This window comes from Ahaetulla prasina, chromosome 3, assembly GCF_028640845.1.
Source record: "Ahaetulla prasina isolate Xishuangbanna chromosome 3, ASM2864084v1, whole genome shotgun sequence".
Taxonomy (NCBI): Eukaryota; Metazoa; Chordata; class Lepidosauria; order Squamata; family Colubridae; genus Ahaetulla; species Ahaetulla prasina.
Window position 1 is genome coordinate 104437948 of NC_080541.1, and position 19749 is coordinate 104457696.

Below are 19749 nucleotides of genomic sequence, written 5' to 3' on the forward strand. Positions count from 1 at the left end.
TGATTGTCTTGATATTTAAATCATTCTACCGTAAAGCATTATACTATAGTGTAATATTGGAAATGTTACAGCTATAATACTCCCTAATGAGTAAATTTCAGGCTGAGGCTTTTGTCTGCAAAAAACTGTTCATGTTACACAGTTTTTAGCAATGCGTATGTAAAAAAAGAAAGCTTATGGTTTAATACCATTGCTGCTGTTGATGATATTAATACTGAATATTATTTCTTTCTGCTTGAACACCTAATTTTTTTTTTATACTGGGAAAAGGTCTATAGCAAAGAAAAAAAAAATTTTTTTCACTGCTCTAAAAGATACGGAGAGTAATTTGCTGCCTGAAGGGAATTGTATCCACTTGGCTGATAGCCAGAAATCAAGAATTAACAAGCAAAGTGGGGGCAGGGAAACATCTGAAGAAATACTACCTCTCATCGAGCATGGAAGTAAACAGCATTGTGTGGTTGTGAAAGCTGGGTGACATACATACAAAAAACACTGCACATTACGGCATTTCAATTATACACTTTGATGTGAGCAACTTCAAAAGAAAAGAACAGAGTCTGCACATTATTGCACTCCTTTATATATCATAGGGTGGGCAATCTATAGCCTTCCCACGATGGTTTCCTCCAAACCCGTTAACCCAACATTTGACTTTAATTTGAAGTGGAGGATATGGCTCTGTGGGGCGGCATGTTTTGGGATAGGAATCAGAACATGAAACTTCTGTGAATTATAACACTCTCATCTCTGCTCTTAAATTCTCTCCATATCTCCAGACAAAGCCGTCTGTCAGGGCCGTGATAGCTCAGGCTGTAAGAAGCCTGTTATTAGAACACAGCAGCCTGCAATTACTGCAGGTTCAAGCCCGGCCCGAGGTTGACTCAGCCTTCCATCCTTTATAAGGTAGGTAAAATGAGGACCCAGATTGTTGGGGGGGCAATAAGTTGACTTTGTAAATATACAAATAGAATGAGACTATTGCCTTATACACTGTAAGCCGCCCTGAGTCTTCGGAGAAGGGTGGGATATAAATGTAAATTAAAAAAAAAAAGCAAACAATTATTCTGGAAATGTTCAACCTCACCTATTCAAGTGATAGTCCTGCATTGCATCACCAGAAAAATTGTTTCCAGTGATACTATGTGTCACCTGAAAATCTTTGGGTTGTCAACCAGACAAAAATCTATCTTGTGACCTCCAACACAGAATAAATGTAAATACCTAAAATAATAAAATCATATATTTTTTCAATGTATTATACACAGAAAATAAGGTATACAAAAACATACAGTATCAACTGTATTCCTCCACAGCACATTAGCTTTTTCATCCACACCACATTGGAGTCTGGGTTTGGATGAAATCCTATGGTTTTGGCTTGGCTCCAGCCTCGGATTCTGAGCCCTGAGGAAGCATTTCGTGTTCTTCTGAATAAATTCCTGACTTAGGAAGAGAGAAGGGGGGAATGTGTTGCTCCCTCCCCAGCTGATCCTCTTCAGATGCCCACAACCTCCTCTTTTGGTGCAGAAGATGAGGAGGAAAGGGAACAGCCTGGTAATAGCAAAGTTGCAATGCTGGGATGTGCTTGTTTAACAGGCAGCACTGCCGTCAGTAAGAAGAGCTACGCCAGATGTTTGTCCATTAACTCGTCTATCTCAGGCCAGCTGCTGCCAGGCAGAGTTACAAAGCAGCAGCTGAACATATTCATCTGCCTAACTATATGGAAAGACATGGGGAGGGAGGGGAGAGAGCATCAGCATAACCATTCTATAAGAGAGATGGAAGGGCCACAGTGGGTCAAACCATGTATGGGGGCAAGGGAACTGTATGTGCATAGATGGAGATCAATAGGGACTGTATATAGTTGGACTGGGGTAAGGTTTATGGATATTGATTGCTTTATTAAAGCAATACCCCGCTCCATCTGGTGTCTGTGGACAGGTTTGTAAGGATGCATTTGCATACAGTGAATAAATAATGGGAATAAATTTAAACACATATGGCTAAGATCAGGATGGCAAGCTTCAGTATAATTACAGAATTTACAGAAAAGGAGCTATTATGAACACAGCCTCTGGCTGTTTTTTGATTGAACTTTTTAATTGTAAGCTTCCCGGAATCATTCAGAAGTCAGGCAGCCTTGAAATTTGATAAATAAATTTGCATTTCGCTCAGTTATGTAAGAAATCCCCCCATGCATAACTTGCATAGATGTAGAATAAATGCAAAAAATAAGTTAAAGCAAAGTATTTAACTAAGAACTAATATGTGAAGCTTCATGTCCTACAAAAAAAAAAAAATCAAGTACAGGAAGCAGTTTTTTCCTATTCATACATACATCCCTGTTATGTACCGGTTTGTACAGCAAGAAATGAGAACGCTCCTTCTGAAGATATCTACGGCTGGGCAAAGGGAACTGGGGCAGAGGTGGGGCAAGCTAGTAGGGCCTTGCACATTTCACTTCATTGTGTGACCGGACGGATTCACAGAGCTAGTGTTGCTCATTTGTCATATGCTCCAGTTGGCTCTCTATTCTACTTCATTAAAAATATTTTGAATTGTTAAAGGCACTGACATTCGCCATGATTTTACTTCTTTAGCCTATGTTCCAGTAGTAGGAAGTCAAATCCTACTATAAAAAGCAGTGACTAATCTTGTTTCTGACCCACGGGCATACAAGTGACCACTACAGCATTGGGCCAGGAACAAGAAACTGCCCTTCCTCTACCTTCTCCCCTGCAGCACTTAAGACTTGGGGAAAACCTTTGCCTTGGAGCCAATGGGGAATTTTTTTTTCTTCATTTCTAATTACTGTTGAAGCTGATGGGGAGTCACAGCTGGAGAGGGTGGTACTCAACCTGCCAGTTTGCATACTGGCAAGGCTAATTTTGAACTGTTGATTATAAGTGTTGAGCCAAAAGTTTTCAGCAAATCTCAGTGGGCTGGAACAGAGAATAAAGGCAGAGAACCACCATCTCTTTAAAGGAGATCTTTTTACTCTTTAAAGGAGTAAAATGTAGCCATTTGAGCCCAGATGATGGAATTAATTTTTTTTATTGGTTTGTTAAAAGCTTTACTCTATATTCTGTGCAGGATAGATGACTTTGGAGACAAGCCTTTTTTTAATGTCTCTTTTTTATTCCTTGTGGAGCTGCATCTATATGCTATTTGTCCTTTTAAGTGTTTTATTTCAAATCAACCCACTATACCAGCCATCCTAGCTGGCAAAGCAATTTAGATGTTCTTTGATTTCTATATATTGGCTCTGCCCAATTTCTAATCCATGTTTCCCTCTTCGGTAAGCATTGCTTGCAGGTAATTCTGCAGTCCTCTGCTCATCCACTATCTCCTGCCTATTATAATATTGTGGTTTCTGGATCTTATGACAGTAAAAGAAGCTATCATTTGCCATAATATTTTAACAACAAGAATCCGTAAGGATATGAGGGTTCAAAGTTAATATGCTCAAAATTAGAGAATAGAGCCTCTCCCTTTTTCACCATCACCATACCAGCATAGAGGAATTCCCCCACCCCCTCAAATAGATGGATGTAGACATGTTCCAATGCCTCAAGGAATGCATCTATACTTTGCACTTCTGATATAAAGAGTTCTATTTCTATGGATTAGTCCCATTAGAACAAAAATAGAAATAGAAATTAAACAAGGGGTGATGACATTTGGATCTATCCCCTCCAGTCAAAATTAGCTGCATGGTCTATGCACACAATATTGTAGAAACAAAAAGAAGGAAGAAAAGCAAGAAAATTCAACGTGAGTGGCTTCCAGATAGGTGGGCTCTCAGAATTCTCAGTAGTGGCTCTGCATCTGGGAATTGTCAAGGTTGAGGAATCCTATTATAATTCTACAGTAGTATAATAAAGAGCCCTCCTTGGAATCCCAGTATTGTCTATTTCTTGACCCTGCCTACCTTGAAAGGCTGTCTTCAGTCTTGATAGCCTCTTTATGCATTTCTCTGCCTTATACTAAAGAAAATCAAGGTGGAATTATTTTGAGTTTCTTTTCCACACCGTACTCTTTCTCAGAACTGAGTAATTTTTTCTTAAAATTCCCTCTGAACAGTTCATTTGTTCCTTCTCTAGTCTGAAGTTAATGTACATTCTTTCACACCAGGACAAGACACACTAAGTTTAAGCAATAGCAGGCAGGTGCTATAATTGCCACTTGAACCAAATCACTTGGTCCCCTTGAAATCTGAAGTGTTGCACAGCTCTAGGAGAAGCATTATCAGTCACAAACTTTATTATCATTAAATATCAAAGAATTTGCAATTATCTCCCCAACTGTAAAACATAAGATCTGAAGGTTGTAAAAAGATTAAGTTATTGTATTCATACATATATAAACAACAATGGATTGTACCCTTGCAGAAGTATACATGCATACATCAATATTTACATTTTGAAATACTTTGATTTTTAATCATTTTCCACCTTGGAGAACAAGTTCTAAGTCAGCTCTTAAATAAAAATACAAACAAATAATATCAGCTAAATAAATTATTCATCAGCTATAATTGCCTTTTTATATTTGTCTTTTCCACAACAATTTAAGTGGAACTGGTACAGTTCATCAGTAACTAATTCACATTTAAAGCCAAATAATGGTTTGTTACATAAAACCCTTTGCTTGCTTCACTGGAAATCATTTCTGTAACAATAGCAGAGAAGGTATGGTGGATAGAAAAGATATTTTAAGTCCCCGTTTTCTGTTTTGTTTAGGATCCTCAGGGATGTTTTATCTAAATCAAAGTTAGTCATTAATCCACCTACATTTTAGGATTTTAAGAGAAGACAGCTTGGGGAGAAAAAACAATGGAAGAGACTTGCATTAAAAAGAAAGGCACAAATGAGTATTAATCCTAGGTTTAAAACGGTTTCTCCAATCTGCTGTGATTATTTCAGCTTGATCTGCTCCCTCACCTCTGCTGCCAACTGATCGATTCTGATGCTGTGTTCAGATAAAGGGCAAATGGAATAAATGGATTAGCCATTTATAATCGCAATTCCTCACATCAGTTCTGCAGATCTGAAGCTTTTAAATTAATAAGCTCCAATCCAGCCATTTTCTGTAGGGCAATTTTGAGATACATACATAGGAACCTCTGAATACAACTTCTTCTTGTCTTCATTCATGGTATGGCTCCACATGTTCTGCTTTTATCCATGTACAGGGAGGCTGTAGTTTAGAGAAATAATGCACACGTACACAGAATGTAGAAAGATTAGTCAACAAAAAAGCAAGTAGCACTGCCCAATAAGTACCTTTGCAGTAAACAACAGGGAAAGCTCTTTAAATCTCAGTTGATTTTGTCATCTGCCCTAGTACAATTCTATACTAACATTGCAATACATTTTATAATAATATGGTGTTCCCTCTCTCCCAAGTCTAAAAGAGATTGTTGGAGATTTTCAATTGTTGTTGTTCTTTTTGTGTGTCCAATCACACTTGGCCAATAAAAAAATTCTATTCTATTCTATTCTATTCTATTCTATTGCCACTACAGTTATATATGTCTTGTATGACTTAACCAGTGATAAGTCTTAAATTTAGAATGAGTGTGATAAAGGAATTTCATTCTTGTTGTCTATGTGACAGTGTAGAGCTGATTAATTCATTTTAAAAATGTAGATAAATATGTGTGCATTGCAAATATAAAATATTCTAGATGTCTTTCTAAAAATTATGGAAGAAATTGTACAAGTTCATTCAAAAAGATAAGCTTCAATACTTCATTTAGCCACTATAGCAGAACAAAAGGCAGAGTGAAGGGCCTTAATTCCTTATGCCCTTGAATTAAAATCACCTATCCTCATACTGAAAATTGGACGCCTACTGGTTAATTGATAGTAACTTTGGCTGATTAATTTATTAATTTAATCCTACGGCTAAACTCAATTAATTGTTGTATCTTAGAAGCATTAGAATCTGAAAGAACAGAATACAGAGAGATGCATTCGTATTTAGCTCTGAATGTCTAAATTTGTGTTTTAATCCCTGTGTGTGCAACCAGGCATATATACAACTCTTATTCAATAATACATTTTACTATTTGAAAGGAAGGGCAGGTTCACTTCCTTTTCCACAGTGGCACAAGATTTGATAAGTGAAATCTTATCTCAACACAGAGGAAAACACAACTTCCTCCTAAACTCTTGAGATCACCAAGTCCAGGGTACAGGGTAAGGAACAGGGTACATGGCAAATACAACTGAAAGAAAGACATCACAAAGCTTTACGTTTAGAAAGCTGTCTTTTATTTTAAAGGAGCTCAATTAGTATAGAAAAGTGTTAAACAGTTGATTGGTGTTTATTAGTCAGTCCTAAGGGTTATCACATCAGAGTTGCAAAAACCCAGGATGCAATTTTCATCTTCCTTTGCTGCTTCTTAAGGTTTGCAGGTTTACTATAGCCCTGGTATGCAACCAAGACAATCCTCTCAGTAATTGGATTTGATGGACCATTCCAATTCTATGATGTTATATAGTAATGGTTAAAAATATGCCGTACATTTTATGTTGAAGGCAACCTCTAAAACAAATATTGAATACTAATATGATCTCAGCCCCCTATGCATACTTAAGCCTTTTGTTCTTTTTTACTTATATAGCACCATGTTCAGCGATTATCCTTGTACTATTTCATTATACGGTAAAAAAAAATATGAATCCCCTGCTAAGGGAGTGAATTTTTGAGAGGAAGAACTTTCACAACAGCCAAGTGATGATTTACTTAGCAATGTATATTTTGCTTTACTTCTCCAAGGATTTCTGCAATTTTTCCTGTGCTGTACCATGATTAGCAATTTAATTTCAGCTTAGCCCCATGGAACATTTATGCAATCTTTGTTTGCAATAAAACATGTCACTGACATAAATTGCTGAAGCCCTACAAAAAAGATGAGAATGAGGTGATTATTAGTTGAGGGACTCAAAGAAGCTTTTAAATTAATAAGCTCCAATCCAGCCATTTTCTGTAGGGCAATTTTGAGATACATACATAGGAACCTCTGAATACAACTTCTTCTTGTCTTCATTCATGGTATGGCTCCACATGTTCTGCTTTTATCCATGTACAGGGAGGCTGTAGTTTAGAGAAATAATGCACACGTACACAGAATGTAGAAAGATTAGTCAACAAAAAAGCAAGTAGCACTGCCCAATAAGTACCTTTGCAGTAAACAACAGGGAAAGCTCTTTAAATCTCAGTTGATTTTGTCATCTGCCCTAGTACAATTCTATACTAACATTGCAATACATTTTATAATAATATGGTGTTCCCTCTCTCCCAAGTCTAAAAGAGATTGTTGGAGATTTTCAATTGTTGTTGTTCTTTTTGTGTGTCCAATCACACTTGGCCAATAAAAAAATTCTATTCTATTGCCACTACAGTTATATATGTCTTGTATGACTTAACCAGTGATAAGTCTTAAATTTAGAATGAGTGTGATAAAGGAATTTCATTCTTGTTGTCTATGTGACAGTGTAGAGCTGATTAATTCATTTTAAAAATGTAGATAAATATGTTAATACATTTTATAATAATATGGTGTTCCTCTCTCCCAAGTCTAAAAGAGATTGTTGGAGATTTTCAATTGTTGTTGTTCTTTTGTGTGTCCAATCACACTTGGCCAATAAAAATTCTATTCTATTGCCACTACAGTTATATATGTCTTGTATGACTTAACCAGTGATAAGTCTTAAATTTAGAATGAGTGTGATAAAGGAATTTCATTCTTGTTGTCTATGTGACAGTGTAGAGCTGATTAATTCATTTTAAAATGTAGATAAATATGTTAATACATTTTATAATAATATGGTGTTCCTCTCTCCCAAGTCTAAAAGAGATTGTTGGAGATTTTCAATTGTTGTTGTTCTTTTGTGTGTCCAATCACACTTGGCCAATAAAAATTCTATTCTATTGCCACTACAGTTATATATGTCTTGTATGACTTAACCAGTGATAAGTCTTAAATTTAGAATGAGTGTGATAAAGGAATTTCATTCTTGTTGTCTATGTGACAGTGTAGAGCTGATTAATTCATTTTAAAATGTAGATAAATATGTTAATACATTTTATAATAATATGGTGTTCCCTCTCTCCCAAGTCTAAAAGAGATTGTTGGAGATTTTCAATTGTTGTTGTTCTTTTTGTGTGTCCAATCACACTTGGCCAATAAAAAAATTCTATTCTATTCTATTCTATTCTATTCTATTCTATTCTATTGCCACTACAGTTATATATGTCTTGTATGACTTAACCAGTGATAAGTCTTAAATTTAGAATGAGTGTGATAAAGGAATTTCATTCTTGTTGTCTATGTGACAGTGTAGAGCTGATTAATTCATTTTAAAAATGTAGATAAATATGTTAATACATTTTACTATTTGAAAGAAAGGCACAAATGAGTATTAATCCTAGGTTTAAAACGGTTTCTCCAATCTGCTGTGATTATTTCAGCTTGATCTGCTCCCTCACCTCTGCTGCCAACTGATCGATTCTGATGCTGTGTTCAGATAAAGGGCAAATGGAATAAATGGATTAGCCATTTATAATCGCAATTCCTCACATCAGTTCTGCAGATCTGAAGCTTTTAATGAATTTTCCTGACCATTCACCAATTCTATGATGTTATATAGTAATGGTTAAAAATATGCCGTACATTTTATGTTGCAGGTCAGATATGTACACTTAAAAAATAATAATAAAGACATCTAAGTCTATGTATATCCTAACAGAACCAGCTACATTCTATTAACTTAAGCTTATATTCTTTTAGGACATTTAAGAAATCTTCCAAATACAATATAAGTGCATTAGAGAGAAAGCATGGATGTGGTTACACTTTGCTCAACTATAAACTATAAAGACATGAAGAATGAAATACAAGTTAGCCTCTTTAAGTTGAAAGTGAATCTATCATAGCAGGATATACAAAATGTGTCAAGGTGTTGGAGCACATGCATTCATAGGATTTGGTGGATTGGGGCCTTCAGACCCATTACAAGTCTCTAACCCTGTTACTTATTTTGATCTCTCTCTCTAGTTACTAAGTCTGCACTACTATTAATCTTCTCATCCTTCTTATCACCCATCGCCTCCCACTTATGACTGTATGACTGTAACCTTGTTTTTTTTTTGTTTACATTTATACCCCGCCCTTCTCCGAAGACTCAGGGCGGCTTACAATGTATAAGGCAATAGTCTCATTCTATTTGTATATTTTTTTTTACAAAGTCAACTTATTGCCCCCCCAACAATCTGGGTCCTCATTTTACCTACCTTATAAAGGGTGGAAGGCTGAGTCAACCTTGGGCCGGGCTCGAACCTGCAGTAATTGCAGGCTCTGTGTTCTAATAACAGGCTTCTCTATTGCCTGAGCTATCCCGGCCCTTGTTGCTGGTATCCTTAAGATTTATATTGACTGTTTCCCTGATTATCATTAAGTGTTGTACCTTATGATTCTTGATGAATGTATCTTTTCTTTTATGTAATCCGAGAGCATATGCACCAAGGCAAATTCCTTGTGTGTCCAGTCACACTTGGCCAATAAAAAATTCTATTCTATTCTATTCTATTCTATTCTATTCTATTCTATTCTATTCTATTCTATTGCCACTACAGTTATATATGTCTTGTATGACTTAACCAGTGATAAGTCTTAAATTTAGAATGAGTGTGATAAAGGAATTTCATTCTTGTTGTCTATGTGACAGTGTAGAGCTGATTAATTCATTTTAAAAATGTAGATAAATATGTTAATACATTTTACTATTTGAAAGAAAGGGCAGGTTCACTTCCTTTTCCACAGTGGCACAAGATTTGATAAGTGAAATCTTATCTCAACACAGAGGAAAACACAACTTCCTCCTAAACTCTTGAGATCACCAAGTCCAGGGTACAGGGTAAGGAACAGGGTACATGGCAAATACAACTGAAAGAAAGACATCACAAAGCTTTACGTTTAGAAAGCTGTCTTTTATTTTAAAGGAGCTCAATTAGTATAGAAAAGTGTTAAACAGTTGATTAGTGTTTATTAGTCAGTCCTAACGGTTATCACATCAGAGTTGCAAAAACCCAGGATGCAATTTTCATCTTCCTTTGCTGCTTCTTAAGGTTTGCAGGTTTACTATAGCCCTGGTATGCAACCAAGACAATCCTCTCAGTAATTGGATTTGATGGACCATTCCAATTCTATGATGTTATATAGTAATGGTTAAAAATATGCCGTACATTTTATGTTGAAGGCAACCTCTAAAACAAATATTGAATACTAATATGATCTAGGAATTATCTCCATTTTTAAGTGATGATTTACTTAGCAATGTATATTTTGCTTTACTTCTCCAAGGATTTCTGCAATTTTTCCTGTGCTGTGCCATGATTAGCAATTTAATTTCAGCTTAGCCCCATGGAACATTTATGCAATCTTTGTTTGCAATAAAACATGTCACTGACATAAATTGCTGAAGCCCTACAAAAAAGATGAGAATGAGGTGATTATTAGTTGAGGGACTCAAAGAAGCTTTTAATGAATTTTCCCTGACCATTCACCCTTACTCGTTTACTTACATATTATGCAGATTTATATGGATTCTGGGTGGCTAACAATACATAAAACAGAAACACACAGTAAATATCAAAACTATAGAAATAGATTTCTTGGAATGTCACTTTTATATCTTTAACTTCACCCATATTCCCTGGGTATGCTTCTGAAGCTCAAGGTCATTTGTTTGCAGGTTCGGGACAACTGAGCAGACAGCCAGTTTTCTTTGGTACATCCTGTGATGGAACACCAAAGCAATTATTTTTTTGGTCCAAAGCCTAGAAAGAGGGATTGTGGTTGCTGGAACTGGGGGTGAAATGGCTAAATTCTTGCAGGACACTAGACCAGAGCATTTCCCATGGATAAAGGTAAAGGTAAAGGTTCCCCTCGCACATATGTGCTAGTTGTTGCTGAATCTAGGGGGCGGTGCTCATCTCCGTTTCAAAGCCAAAGAGCCAGCGCTGTCCGAAGACGTCTCATGACGTGTCTCAAGACGTGGTCATGTGGCCGGCATGACTCAACGCCAAAGGCACACATTACACGTTACCTTCCCACCAAAGGTGGTCTCTATCTTTTCTACTTGCATTTTTACGTGCTTTCGAAACTGCTAGGTTGGCAGAAGCTGGGACAAGCAACGGGAGCTCACCCTGTTACACGGCAGCACTAGGGATTTGAACCGCTGAGCTGCCGACCTTTTGATCGACAAGCTCAATGTTTTAGCCCCTGAGCCACCACATCCCCTTTCCCACTACCAAAATATAAGTGCATTAGAGAGAAAGCATGGATGTGGTTACACTTTGCTCAACTATAAACTATAAAGACATGAAGAATGAAATACAAGTTAGCCTCTTTAAGTTGAAAGTGAATCTATCATAGCAGGATATACAAAATGTGTCAAGGTGTTGGGGCACATGCATTCATAGGATTTGGTGGATTGGGGCCTTCAGACCCATTACAAGTCTCTAACCCTGTTACTTATTTTGATCTCTCTCTCTAGTTACTAAGTCTGCACTACTATTAATCTTCTCATCCTTCTTATCACCCATCGCCTCCCACTTATGACTGTATGACTGTAACCTTGTTTTTTTTTTTGTTTACATTTATACCCCGCCCTTCTCTGAAGACTCAGGGCGGCTTACAGTGTATAAGGCAATAGTCTCATTCTATTTGTATATTTTTTTTTTTTTTACAAAGTCAACTTATTGCCCCCCCAACAATCTGGGTCCTCATTTTACCTACCTTATAAAGGGTGGAAGGCTGAGTCAACCTTGGGCCGGGCTCGAACCTGCAGTAATTGCAGGCTCTGTGTTCTAATAACAGGCTTCTCTATTGCCTGAGCTATCCCGGCCCTTGTTGCTGGTATCCTTAAGATTTATATTGACTGTTTCCCTGATTATCATTAAGTGTTGTACCTTATGATTCTTGATGAATGTATCTTTTCTTTTATGTAATCCGAGAGCATATGCACCAAGGCAAATTCCTTGTGTGTCCAGTCACACTTGGCCAATAAAAAATTCTATTCTATTCTATTCTATTCTATTCAATTCTGTTCTGTTCTATTCTATTCTATTCATCATGTACATTGTTTTCTCTATGTTCCTTAAGAAAATTGCATCAATAGCCCTAATTCCCAAATATGATCTAGGAATTATCTCCATTTTTTAAGGGATGTGCTAGACGATATTTTGTCTGATAATAATTTCTGTATCTGACAACAGATAAATTCAAATGGTTACATGAGTATTACTCATCAACTCAGTTACATGAATATTGCCCAGTTACACCCTATAGAACAGAGGTGTCAAACTCAAGGCCTGTGGGCTGGATCTGGCCTGCAGGATGCTTAGATCTGGCCCACGGAGCTGCCCTGGAAACAGTGAAGAACCAGCCCGCGGTGCCTCTGCCAGTGAAAACGGAGCTCAGGAGCTCTGCCAGTGTGTGCCCTCTCCACAAGCTCCAAATTCACTGGCAGGGGGCATACTGAGGCTGTCATGGCTGAAAATGGAGCTTGGGAGCCTATTTTTTTCTGGCAGAGCACTCAAACCAGGAGTTCAAACCAGATCCAATTCAAATTCCTACATCCTGTGGTGTCCATTGTATGCTATTGACGTGAAAGATGCAAAGAAAAGAAACATAAAAGCAAAATTTGTGCATGCTGGTGAGCACTGCAACTATCGCGCTATCCACATTTTTTTCCCCTTCGAATTACTCCCTAAACCTTTTTACCTGTAGCAAGCTTTGGACACCATTCCTCAGCACAGAAAGTGGGGAAACAGAAGCACTAGCAGTTTTATTATTCATTGTTCAAGCTAGATTGCCCCATCCATTTGGGCCCTAATTTGTACAGAGGAGGCAGGATCGGATAAAAATATGAAGAATTATGTTAGATATGTTAGTAAGCATGGATTGGCTTGCACGTCTCAAAATTACAGATGCCTATGGGCCAAAAACACTATAATAAACCTTCCATTTTGCCCCAAATGGCATCTGGTTCCTAAGATGTCATCACAACTTCAGGCCGATTTTTCCTTGGATCCCACTATTTTTTTCATTTAATTGCCATTTATAAATAGAATTTCTGTCAGTGTAAGACAAAAGATAATTAAAAGACTGTGCTATAATATTTCATGGCAAGACAGATTAAATCAGGGGTGTAAAAGTCAAGGTTCATGGGCCGGATCTGGCCCACGATGCTTAGATCTGGCCCATGGGGCCAGCCTGGAAACAGCAAAGTACAGGCCTGCAGTGTCTCTGATTTCAAGGGTGCGGGAGGCCCCACACTCACACCACCCGGAGCTCTATTTTTGCTGGCAGAGGGCTATCAAAACAAACTAAAAATAAAACAAAAGGAGAAATGTTTCCTCTTTTGCACTTGAGCATACAAGGGACAGGAAAGGGAAAGAGGAAAGACAAAGAAGGAAGGATGGGAAGAGAGTAAGGAAGGAAAAAGAAGGAAAGAGGGAAGGAAAAAGAAGGGAAGGAAGGAAGGAAGGAAAAAGAAGGGAGGGAGGAAGAGAGAGAGGGAAGAAGGAAGGATTATAATGAGAGTGAGGGAGTATCTCAGAGAAATCCTGCCTTAGCACTTGGCCACCACAGGTGCCCCTGACACGAGTCCCATGTCACACCCACCATGGCTACGCCCCATGCCCCCCCGGCCCTCCGAGGTCGAACATAACTCTGATGTGGCCCTCAATGAAATTGAGTTTGACACACATGGATTAGATAGATAGATAGACAGACAGACAGACAGATAATAGACTCTCTCACAAAGAAGACTAGGAAGGATGATCTATTGGGATGATTCATTTCCCTGTTTGTAAAAAAACTTGCATAACATTACACTGGAATACAGATATTCAATTAATCATACACTGGTCACATCTGGACAATGAAAATCCCAATTACTGCTACATGGCAGGAAACAGAACCTTCATTGGTGCCATCTTATGAGGCCTAGATTTTTTTACCCCTGATATTAGGATTATACTACATATTATTAAACATAGATATAATTTTGGCAAAAGACATTAGAGAAACCATCTTTCCATAAACAGCCACCGACTAACATACATTTCATTTTTGCATTTATTTCAGTTGTAAAATATATTGTATTTATGCATAACCAACTATCCAGTAAAGCCAGGGACGCTTTATATCAATACAGAATATGCTTCAAATGCAACAATTCCCAGTTTAAGCCCTCCCTGGTATTTTCAGGTAAAAAAGAATTCTTCACGGGCTTGTCAGAGATTTAGAGACTCTTAGTGGATTCAATAGCTGTCGCATGGCTTTGCTCTAAAGTGAGGTTTTTTATTTCTATGCTTTCTCCTCCATCACACTTAGTTTACTAATCAACATCTTGTATGTCATGGATTAATGATGTGAAGTTATAAGAAGGCTCATTCTAGTTGAATGGCTCATTTGGTTCATTTCTGTTTCATTTCCAAATAGTATAATAACAATGTAGGAAGATGATGAGCTTCATAAAAAGAGTGGAGTTAGGACAATCATTGTAGCAGCTACTTTTATGTGGATTTCAATCCTGTATGAAGCAACAAGAGGGCTGATACCCAGCAAAATCCCCTCCAATTCCGTGATTCTACAAAAAAACACAATTCTCTAAACTGAATACCATTTTCTCAGCCAAAATATTAAATGGCAAGATCAAAAGAACATACAGGCAAACTGTATGTTCTTGTTAATTACAACTTTCATCCCTAAAGTTGTGATTTGCGTGTTTCTCTCAATTCAGAGCAGCAGCTATACAGGACTTCATAATTTTTTTTTTTTTAAAAAAATCCTGACTTGTGTTATGCTGCCCTCTGCTGTCCTAATATATAATACTTTTAAGAATGATAAAAAAACCAAAGTTGTTTCTATATAGATGAAACAGCCTTCTGAAAAATCCCTGGATGTAGCCCACATTTCATTTCCAAGAGAAGGCTTGTTAGAACTAGAATTTTTAATCATGCTTTCCAATTATTATTTCTTGTAGTCCTAGATTACAAAAATTTATTAAAATTTTTATTAAATTTAATAAAAATATTTATTAAAAATTTAATAAATAAATAAATAAATAAATAAATAAATAAATAAATAAATAAATTACAAAAACTATTATAATTTGTACACTGAATTTACTGATTTGTCATTTTTAAATTATATCCAGATCTCTGATTCATCTATTTACTGTTGGGCAGATTGGCAATAGCAGATATAAATTAATTACAGTTTTCTTATTTTACCCTACCATCTTTTTACCCAATACGTATACCATCAAGTGGGCTGTAGGCAAAAAAAAAAAAAATAATCTGTCATAATAAAAATTCCAATCTTAGATTTTTATCTTATATTTACTTTTGTTTGCTTTGCTATAGCAAATAAGTTTGGTTCCCTTTTTGTAAATAAAAATCAACAGAAAGCAAGCAGTTTTATGAAAAATATTACATATCTTTTTCTTGATGCAATAGTGTTAAATTAGTCTACCAATTTAAACAAGTTAGCATAAACATTGATGGGTTTTATCAATGGCAGGATGATACTGGATTTTACCCACTAAAGCAAGGGTGTCAAACTCGATTTCATTGAGGGCTGCATCAGGGTTGTGTTTGACCTCGGAGGGGAGGGGCAGAGTGGGCTTGGCCAGGGTGGGCATGGCCAGCTCGACGTCACTCGAGTCGGGGGTCCTGTGTTGGCCCGAGCGCTCTGCCAGTGACAACAGGCTCCCAAGCTGTTTTCGGCTGCAACGGCCTCCGGCAACCCTCTGCCAGCAAAAACAGAGTTTGGGAGTACTGCCTGTGGCCCTCACAAGCTCAGTTTTCGGCTGCGATGGCCTCCTACAACTTCTGCCAGCGAAAATGGAGGGCCACACACAGCCCTCCTGAGCTCCGTTTTGCTGGCAGAGGCCCCGCAGGCCAGTCCTTCACTGTTTCCAGGGCGGACCTGCAGCCCAGATCTCAGCACCCCATGGGCCAGATCCGGCCTCCAGCCCTTGAGTTTGACACCCTTGCACTAGAGAATCATAACCCCTTCTCTTATATCTCCATTTTTCTCATGCCTAATTGCTGCCTAATCGGAGACTTCCCACTCCTCCCCATGAAAGAATAAACAATTAAGGCATTGACAGTCTCATGATGTTTGGGACATTCTGGGATGGGTACCTGTAAAAACCTTGGGGCAGTGTTACACATGGTCCCAGGTTCGACTTATGGTCTCTTACTCACAGCCCTGGTCAACAGTCACACTGAAATCACTTTCAACCAAACACTGAGGCACAACCTGTTCTTTGGAATACATGGGAGACCCAGTAAATTTAAAGTAACAGAAAAACTTTACTGGTTACTATGTACATTTGCTCTCTCTCGCACACACATGCATACACACAACACACACTCATCCAACTGTGAAGTCCTGATGAGCTATAAAATACCTCAAAACCAACATGGCCTGACCCCAAATAATCACCTACATTTCATTTGTAGTATTTTTTTTTTACCAAAGCCTTTTGTGTTTGATTCAACTACACTCCCAGAAAAGCTTATCACCAGTATAGAAATAATTTAATGCAGTGTAAATAGCACTTATTTGTTATCATTTACTTACTGGCAGTTTTGCTGTGATTGAGGATAAATGTGTGAATGGTTTTCCATTCAAATGAAGACACACAAAGAATTGATGACTGTTATTAAAATAAACCAGCAAACATTAAAACCTAAATGTCTAGAATGTTAATGTTAAGATACATAATTATTTGGAATGTACTTTAAACAACTACTTCCATTAACAATAGTGTAATGACATAGTGTAAGCCGCCCTGAGTCTTCGGAGAAGGGCGGGATATAAATAAATAATAATAATAATAATAAAAAAATATTCTAGAAGTCCAATCTGGAAAGAATGGATTTAGAAAATATGTCTGGTAATGTTGTTTCATTTAATGAACTAAATTGTTCAAGAAATGATATAATTCAAGATTTGGGGGGAGGTTATATTGTAGGCTGGAGGGGTTGAGGGGGAAGGAACCCTTAAATCCCAGAAATCAAAAGAACATGAAAAATAAGGTACCGTATATACTCGAGTATAAGCCGATCCGAATATAAGCCGAGGCACCTAATTTTACCACAAAAAACTGGGAAAAACTATTGACTCGAGTATAAGCCGAGGGTGGGAAATGAGGCAGCTACTGGTCAATGTAAAAAATAAAGATAGAGCCAAGTAAAATAACATGAATATTTATTTGAACGAAAAACAATAAAAGTGCAAAAGGGGGAAGGAGGATTCCCAGCTTTAGAAAATTTAGAACTACGCCGCCTTTGGTATGACCTGAGCATAGCTCATAAAATTATCTGCTACAATGTACTTCCTATCAATGACTACTTCAGCTTCAACCACAATACACGAGAACACAATAGATTCAAACTTAAAAGTGAACCTCTCCAATCTAGATTGCAGAAAATGTGACTTCAGTAACAGAGTTGTTAATGCCTGGAATGTGCTACCTGACTCTGTGGTCTCTTCCCAAAATCCCCAAAGCCTTAACCAAAGACTATCTAGTATTGACCTCACCCCATTCCTAAGAGGTCTGTAAGGCGTGCATAAGAGCACCAGCGTGCCTACCGTCCCTGTCCTAATGTTCCCTTTAGTTGTATTCCTTTTATGTATTCAATTCATGCTTATATTTATATAATTATTTAATATGTATTTGACAAAATAAAATGAATGAATGAATGAATAGAATAGAATAGAATAAATTTTTATTGGCTAAGTGTGATTGGACACCCAAGGAATGAATGAATGAATGAATGAATGAGTGAGTTACTTCAACAACATTGTCTCACAGAAATTGACAATACAACTGCAAGCATGAAAATGAGTCCTCCTTTAGCTTCCAAGGGACCAGGGTGCCTCTGAAGGTCAGTGCTCTAAGCACTAAGAACCCAACACAAATCTAAGCCTGTATGCACACCAATAGTGAAAATACCGTGCACAGTGTCTCTTGGCAGAAGGTTAATTTTCATAGGCGTTGGGGTGGCTCTTTTTTTTTTTGGCAGGGCAATAAGGGTCTCTAATATCATTAAACCCAAGTGTGAGGAAAAAGACAGCAGCTAAAATGTTAAGGCCAGTTGTGTGACCTTCTCCAATACAGTTGGCCTGGCTGTTTGCCAAAACTTAAAACACCCTCCATCCCCCTCCTGCTAAAGCTTCTTTCTTAAAACAATTGTGGTCTTTGCCTATCATGTCGCTCAACCTTTCACCTGCCAGGTTCCTAGCCCTTCACCCTTGACCCACTGCTGTGTTTGCTTAGCATTGTGCCAATCGACTTTAGAAGTCTGTGTGTGTGTGTGTGTGTGTGAGAGAGAGAGAGAGAGAGGAGGGAGGAGGGAGTGCAAAGGGAAGGAGGATTCCCAGCTCTAAACAAAGGAAATCCCGGAATGCCAGCCGAAAGGCGGTGCTCGCGTTCCTCCTCCCTTGCTCAAAAGCCCCAATAACCTTCACCAGCAAGGCAGACCCCCACGGGAAGGAAGGGGCAGGCTGACTCACGAGCATCTGGCTGAAGAGCAGCTGCTCCAGGTCGCCCAGCACGGTGACTACTAGCTGGGATCGACCTTCAGGAAAGCCTTCTCCTCCGTGGGGCCCCTTCGGCGGTTGAGTGGCCGTTTGGGGCGGCCGTTTGGGGCAGCGCCGCCGAAGAGAAGGAAGGGGACTAGGGCACACAGGCGCGCACACACACGCCCAGCTTCTGAAGCACGGAGGGAGAAGAAAGAATGAAAGAAGGGGAGGCGGCCCTCCTTTCTCTCTCTCTCTCTTCCAGCGCGGAAGAGAAGGGGACTAGGGCACGCACACACACGCCCAGCTTCTGAAGCACGGAGGGAGAAGAAAGAATGAAAGAAGGGGAGGAACGGCCCCTCCTTTCTCTCTCTCTCTCTCTTCCAGCGCCGCGGAAGAGAAGGGGACTAGGGCGCGCACACACACGCCCAGCTTCTGAAGCACGGAGGGAGAAGAAAGAATGAAAGAAGGGGAGGAACGGCCCCTCCTTTCTCTCTCTCTCTCTTCCAGCGCCCGAAGAGAAGGGACTAGGGCACACAGGCGCGCACACACGCCCAGCTTCTGAAGCACGGAGGAGAAGAAAGAATGAAAGAAGGAGGCGGCCCTCCTTTCTCTCTCTCTTTCTCTTCCAGCGCCGCGAAGAGAAGGAAGGGACTAGGGCACAGGCGCGCACACACGCCCAGCTTCTGAAGCACGGAGGGAGAAGAAAGAATGATAGAAGGGGAGGAACGGCCCCTCCTTTCTCTCTCTCTCTCTTCCAACGGGAAAACGCTCTTTTGCTTGCGGGGGAGAGGAGGGAGGGAGGGAGGGAGGTTGGCTTATTCAACCCTTCCCGGCTAGCCATCCAGCCCTTCCCAGGAGGCGAGGAGTTTTGGGCGGCGACCTTTTGCTAAGCGGCAGCGGCTGCCCGACACCACCAGTTGGGCGGGGCGGGTGAGCCGCAGTAACTCCCGCCAGGCTATGCATTGGCGCGGGAAGCCCTGGCGGTGCAGTCCTTCTCGGCTGAGGAGGAGGTTTCCCGACCCGAGCTTCGCCGCGCGAGAGCCACCCAAAGGCCAGAAGAAAGGTCATTCCATCGGAGTAATGGGCGAAGGCTCCTTCCTCTCCCGCCTTACCCATGCTGTGCGAGC